This window comes from Lutra lutra, chromosome 17 (genome assembly GCF_902655055.1).
Source record: "Lutra lutra chromosome 17, mLutLut1.2, whole genome shotgun sequence".
Lineage (NCBI taxonomy): Eukaryota > Metazoa > Chordata > Mammalia > Carnivora > Mustelidae > Lutra > Lutra lutra.
In genome coordinates, this window is record NC_062294.1 from 58,432,928 (window position 1) to 58,440,578 (window position 7,651).

The following is a 7,651-nucleotide window of genomic DNA, read 5'->3' on the forward strand; positions in this document are numbered from 1 at the left end:
TCCTCAAACTCGACACACACAAAACAGACAATCATATTAAAAAATGGGCAGAAGATATGAACAGACACTTCTCTAATGAAGACATACAAATGGCTATCAGACACATGAAAAAATGTTTATCATCACTAGCCATTAAGGAGATTCAAATTAAAACCACATTGAGATACCACCTTACACCAGTTAGAATGGCCAAAATTAGCAAGACAGGAAACAACATGTGTTGGAGAGGATGTGGAGAAAGGGGAACCCTCTTACACTGTTGGTGGGAATGCAAGTTGGTGCAGCCTCTTTGGAGAACAGCGTGGAGATTCCTCAAGAAATTAAAAATAGAGCTTCCCTATGACCCTGCCATTGCACTACTGGGTATTGACCCCAAAGATACAGATGTAGTGAAAAGAAGGGCCATCTGTACCCCAATGTTCATAGCAGCAATGGCCACGGTCGCCAAACTGTGGAAAGAACCAAGATGCCCTTCAATGGACGAATGGATAAGGAAGATGTGGTCCATATACACTATGGAGTATGATGCCTCCGTCAGAAAGGATGAATCCCCAACTTTTGTAGCAACATGGACGGGACTGGAAGAGATTATGCTGAGTGAAATAAGTCAAGCAGAGAGAGTCAGTTATCATATGGTTTCACTTATTTGTGGAGCATAACAACATGGAGGACAAGGGGAGTTGGAGAGGAGAAGGGAGTTGAGGGAAATTGGAAGGGGAGGTGAACAATGAGAGACTATGGGCTCTGAAAAACAATCTGAAGGGTCTGAAGGAGTGGGGGGGTCAGAGGTTGGGGGAACCAGGTGGTGGGTATTAGGGCACGGACTGCATGGAGTACTGGGTGTGGTGCAAAAACAATACTGTTACGCTCTAAAGGAAAAAAAAAAAACTATAGGAAGGGAAATTAGAGGATCGATTCCATTTACTATAGCACCAAGAACCATACGATACCTGGGAATAAACCTAACCAAAGAGGTAAAGGATCTGTACTCGAGGAACTACAGAACACTCATGAAAGAAATTGAAGAAGACACAAAAAGATAGAAAAACATTCCAGGCTCATGGATCAGAAGAAGAAACATTGTTAAAATGTGTATGCTGCCCAGAGCAATCTATACTTTCCGTAACATCCCAATCAAAATACCATTGGCATTTTTCAAAGAGCTGGAACAAATAATCCTAAAATTTGTATTGAACCAGAAAAGGCCCCGAATTGCCAAGGAAATGTTGAAAAAGAAAAAGCTAGGGGCATCACATTGCCTGATTTCAAGCTTTACTACAAAGCTGTGATCACCAAGACGGCATGGTACTGGCACAAAGACAGACACCTAGACCAGTGGAACAGAGTAGAGAGCCCGGAGATGGACCCGCAACTCTATGGTCAAATAATCTTCGACAAAGCAGGAAAGAATGTCCAATGAAAAAAAGACAGTCTCTTCGATAAATGGTGCTGGGTAAACTGGACACCTAGGTATAGAAGAATGTTGGTGGGATGCAAGTTGGTGCAGCCACTTTGGAAAACAGTGTGGAGATTCCTTAAGAAATTAAAAATAGAGCTTCCCTATGACCCTGAAATTGCACTATTGGGTATTCACCCCAAAGATAGAGATGGAGTGAAAAGAAGGGTCATCTGTACCCCAGTGTTCATAGCAGTGATGACCACAGTCACCAAACTATGGAAAGAGCCAGGATGTCCACTGACAGATAAAGATGTGGTCCATATACACAATGGAATATTACTCAACCATCAGAAAGGATGAATACCAGACTTTTGTATCAACATGGACGGGACTGGAGGAGATGATGCTGAGTGAAATAAGTTAAGCAGAGAGAGTCAATTACCATATAATTTCAGTTACTTGTGGAACATAAGGAATAACACAGAGGACATTAGGAGAAGGAAAGGAAAAGTGGAAGGAGGGAATCAGAAGGGGAGATGAACCAATGGAGACTGTGGACTCTGAGGAACAAACCGAGGGTTTTGGAGGGGAGAGGGGTTGGGGGGATGGATGAGCCTGGTGCTGTGTATTAAGGAGGGCACAGACTGCACAGAGCACTGGGTTTGGTGCATAAAGAGTGAATCTTGGAACACAAAAAATAAAATTGAATTAAAAAAACTAATGCACTGTATGGTGACTAACCTAATAAAAAATAATAAAAAAGATGAAAACACTAATTTGAAAAGATACATGCATGTCTGTGTTTATTGTAGCATTATCTATAATAGTCAGGATAGGGAAGCAGCCCAAGTGCCCACTGATAGATAAATGGATATGGAAGACGTGGTATAATGTGTACAATGGAGTATCAGCCATGAAAATGGACGAGATTTGCCATTTACAACAACATGCGTGGACCTAGAAGGTGTCACACTAAGTGAAATAAGATGAAAAAGACAAACACCATACAATTTCCATTATGTGTGGAATCCAAAAACACACGAAATGAACAAGTAAAACATAAAGCAGACCCATAAATGCAGAGAATAAACTGTGGCTATCAGAGGGGGTGATGGGCAAAATTAAGAGCATTAGGAAGTACAAACTCCAGTTACTAATTATGGTGATAAAAACACACTCAAGAAATACAGACTGCGGGGTGCCTGGGTGGCTCAGTGGGTTAAAGCCTCTGCCTTCGGCTCAGGTCATGATCCCAGGGTCCTGGGATGGAGCCCTACATCGGGCTCTCTGCTCAGCAGGGAGCCTGTTTCTCTCTCTCTCTGCCTGCCTCTCTGCCTACTTGTGATCTCTGTCAAATAAATAAATAAAATCTTAAAAAAAAAGAACAGACAGCAATATTCCAACAATGTTGTGACAGATGGTGACTGCACAATGTGGTAGCACTGAGCAGTGTATACAACTATCAAATCAGTATACTCTACACCTGAAACTAATGTCACATTGTATGTTAATTATACTTCAATTAGAGAAGAAGCTGATCAGTGCCTGGCTAACGGAGTCAGCAGCACATGTGATTCTTGATCTAGGGGTTCTGAGTTCAAGCCCCACATTGGGTATGTTGATTCTAAAATATTTCAGAAAATCTTTTTTAAAAATAGCACTTCAAGGACAGTTGAGAAAGATCTCTGTCGCTCAGTTTGATTTGCTGGAATTGTTTTGTGGTTGGTAGGATTTGCAAGAGTAGGCACTTAAAAGATAGCCACTGTGAAGTTTCTGATGGCTGTGTTAGCTTCAAATTTGTTTTCCTGCCAATAACTGTCTTCTCCTGACTCAGATCTCAGAAACATGCAGAGGATGAAGCCATTTACTGTGAAGCATAATTTTTATGAGAAGCATAAATTTTTATCCAGACTTTCTGATGCTTTTGTCTGAAGTAGATGACTTGGATTATGCTGCTTGGAAAATCAAACCACAGAGACAGAGATTTGCAGGGAGGAGGTTTACTGGGGGGTGTTCTGAGGAACAGCGCCTGTGCCGAGTGTGAGAAGCAGGCTGGTGTAGGAGATAAATCAGCCTATCACATGTACAGCTATATAGTCACGAAAGCTCTCCAGAGTTGCCCCCAAACTGTCTGACAACTGTCCTCCAGAAATGAAGGAGAGAGAACGTTCTTGAACAAACAAAAGCTGGGGGAATGTATCACAACTTGACCTGCTTCACAAGAATGCAAAAGAGAACCGTTGGTGGGAATGCACACTGGTGCAGCCACCCTGGAAAACAGTGTGGAGGGTCCTCAAGATGTTAAAAATAGAGCTGCCCTAGGGCCCGGCAGGTGCACTACCAGTGATTTACCCCAAAGATACAAATGCAGTGATTCAAAGGTGCACATGCACCCCATTGTTCATAGCAGCGACATCCACAACAGCCAAACTGTGGAAGGAGTTGAGATGCCCTTCAACAGATGAATGGATAAAGATGTGGTCCATATACACAATGGAATATTCCTCAGCCATCAGAAAAGATGGACACCCTCCATTTGCATCAACATGGACAGGACTGGAGGAGATTATGCTGAGTGAAGTAAGTCAAGCAGAGAAAGTTAATGATCATATGGTATCACTCATGTGTGGAACATAAGAAACAGGGCAGAGGATCATAGGGAAGGGAGAGAAAACTGAAGGGGAGAAATCAGAGAGGGAGATGAGGCATGAGAGACTCTGGCCTCCAGGAAACAATCTGAAAGTTTCAGAGAGGGGTGGGAGGACGGGGTCGCCAGATGATGGGTATAAAGGAGGGCACGTGTTGTGATGAGCCCTGGGTGTTATACACAACTAATGAAACATCGAACATGACATCAAAAACTGGGATGAGGGGCACCTGGGTGGCTCAGTGGGTTAAAGCCTCTACCTTCAGCTCAGGTCATGGTCTCAGGGTCCTGGGATCAAGCCCCGCGTCGGGCTCTCTGCTCCACAGGGACCCTGCTTCCTCCTCTCTCTCTGCCTGCCTCTCTGCCTACTTGTGATGTCTCACTGTCAAAATAAATAAATAAAATTTAAAAAAAACAAATGATACACAGTGGCTAACTGAACATAATGAAAAGAATTTTAAAGAAAAGAATGCAAAAGAGAGTTCCTTAGGTTGAAACAAAAGGCCACCAAACAGCAACATGAAATGATACAAAAGTATAAAACTCACTGGCAAAGGTAAATATGGAGACAGAATAGTTTGCCATTCACATAGTGTTGTGTAAATCACTTGCAATTTTACTGTAAAAGCTGAAAGAAAGAAGAGTAACTACCAACTTTTGTTAATGGATACACAATATAAAAGGGTATACACTGTCCCATCAATATCACAGAGTGTGGGAGGGGACGAAGGGGGCAGAGTGTGGTATGCGATCACACGTACCCGTGTAATATAGGCCACTGTAACTCTGGGACATTTTGTGTAAGCCTGAGGGTAACACGGAGAAAATCCCTGGGGAACATACATGAAAGAAAAAGTGAAGGGAATCAAAGTATATCACTACGGTAATCTAAAAGTCACAAAGAAAGATAGCAAGAGAGGAAAAAAGACACATGCTCTACAGGACAGACAGAAAACACAATGACAAACAAAGCCCTTACCTATCAATAATTACTTTATTTTTTAAGATTTTATTTATTTATTTGACAGAGAGAGAGCACAAGTAAGCAGAGAGGCAGGCAGAGAGAGAGAGAGAAGCAGGTTCTCTGCTGAGCACGGAGCCCAATGCGGGGCTCGATCCCAGGACCCGGAGATCATGACCTGAGCTGAAGGCAGAGGCTTTAATCACTGAGCCACCCAGGCTCAATAATTACTTTAAACCTAAATGGATTATAGTCCCCAAAAGACAGCACAGCTGAACAGATTTCTAAAAATAAGATCCAACCATGAACATGGCAGAGCCATAGGTCCTGGCCCCCTCCACAGGTTGGCTGGAGTTTCTGTCTTTCCTGCCGTCCCCACTAGAGCTGGCGGACTCTGAGCGCTTGGCGGTCTACGGGACAGATTATCTGCAGCAAGTGTCAGAGCTCATCAGCCACATAGAGCCAAGCATCCTGAACTGTCACCTGGTGCAGAAGACGACCCGGAGTGTGAACCGCTGCTTTGAGTCTACACAGAGAAGCTGCTGGAGACCCTCCCTGGCACCAAGAAGTCCTGCGAGCCGAGGCAGCAGACCTGTGTCTCCAACACGGATGTCGCACTTGGCTTCACCCGGGGCTCCCTCTCTGCGGCAGCCACATTTGACCGGCAAAGCAAGGAAATTGCTGAGGGGGTGATCAGCGGGATCACCTTGAGGAGGCCCCGGGGCAGCTGCTCGGACGGATGAGAAGCCCCATCAGGCAGCCAGGGAGAAAGCAGACACCGTCTATGAGGGCACTGGCTCCCTGGACTTCGTCCTGGAGCCCAAAGAGCTGGATGATGTTTACGATGGGCAGCAAGTCTCCGAGACCCCCCCTCCAGAATGTGTTCGATTTGCACAACGTCTCTGCTAAGGTGATGGCTGACTGGCCCACAAGCCTCCCATCCAGGACCCGTGGAGCATGACCCCCCGACAGTGAAGGCCGACCACCGTCCAACCAAGAAGGGAACCGTCTTCCCTGCCAGCATCCTGCAGACCCCGTTCTGCACCCATAACCACCCCAAGGTCCTGAACTTTGGTGGCATCGGCATGGCGATGGGCCATGAGCTGACACCTTTGGTGACCCGGGGACTGAATAGGACAAGGAAGGGAACCTGTGGCAGAATGACTCACTGGCAGCCTTCCAGAATCACGGGACCTGCACGGAGGGGCAGGAAGCACAGTCAGTACCACGTCAGCTGGGGGAGGCTCACCGGCCACCAGCTGCTGGGGTGAGCACCACTGGCCACAGGGAGCCCGAGGCAGCCTCTAACACTTGCGGAGCTCGGCTGGGAAAGCGCGGGGAGCAGCGGCTGCCCACGGTGGGGCTCACCCAACGCCAGCTCTTCTCTGTGGGATTTGCCCAGGTGCGGAGCTCGGTCTGCACCCCGGAGCGCTCTCGTGAGGAGCTGGTGCCCGACCCCTCGCGCTAGGCACTCTCCGCATCCGTCACTTCCTGCAGCGTTTCAGCTCGCCTTTGGCTCCCCCGTGAACCCCGGACAGCTGTGTGAGGTGCAGGCGACCTGGGGCTGGGGAGAAGTGGCCGGCTGTCGCCAGGACCTGGGGCAGCTTGCCCAGCGAGGTTGGTTGTTCCAGGTTTACAGAAGGCAGATGCCAGCTGGGTGGGTCCAACGCCGCCACACCACAGGTGATGCACGTCCCGGTCCTCCCTCAAACACCACATTGTGCCTCTGCTTTGGGCGTACCACTACCTGCAGCAGAGCCCCCACCATTCACTGGCACATCCTTCCAGGTCCCCCTGCCTGCAGGAGGCTGGGGGGTGGGCAGCTCCCGCAGGAAGGAGTCTGTCTCTTCTAGTCCTAAGATCACTTGACTTGGTGGCTTTGGGGGTTCCTGTGTCTGCCTCACTCTGATCACACAGGGCCTGGGTGGTTGCCTCCCCCACTTCTCCCTGAGGCCCACTCAGAGGACTCCACTCCTTTCAGCCGCACCCTCAGGAGCTGCCCCCCCCAACGCTCCTCGTGCTGCTGCTCCCAGTACTGCTGCCCACCGTCACCGGCCAACCGTGCTCCGCTCTTAGTGGAAGGCTGAGGGCCTTTACAAGCCCTCCTGCTGCCTCCTGGTCTCCCTCGGCTCAGAGGCGAACTGTGTATGGTTTGTATGTACAGGGGATGCTGGTTCTTTGTGTCTTGGGGCACAAGTCTTAGGGGCCGACTGATCCTCCCGGGTCCCAGCAGAAAAGCAGACAGAGCAGGGAGAGGGAAGGATAGAGTTGATTTTTACAGGGAAGAGGGTGGAGAGGGAGCGGTCTTGGCTCTGTAGGCCCCTTTGCCAATAAAGAGACGCATCATTCAAAAATAAAAAATAAAATAAGATCCAACTGTTCAAAAGACTCACTATAGATTTAAAGACACACATAGGCTGCGAGTGCAGGGATGGAGAAAGATATTCCAGGAGCAGACAGAAAAGGTGGCTGTATTTTTATCAGATAATCAATTCAATAACTGTCATAGTAGACAAAGAAGTTGATTACATGGTAATAGGGTCAATCTCCCAGGAAGATATTACAATTATAAACGTATATGCACCCAACATTTTTTTGCTTAAACATATAAAGCAAACATTGACAGATCTGAATGGAGAAACAC

General features: G+C 47.2%; 1 pseudogene; it reads left to right on the forward strand.

Annotated features, from left to right (window-relative positions):
- Positions 1-5,310: 5,310 nt before the first annotated feature.
- On the forward strand, positions 5,311-7,083 carry LOC125088599 (endothelin-converting enzyme 2-like; annotated as a pseudogene).
- The last annotated feature ends 568 nt before the right edge of the window (positions 7,084-7,651 follow it).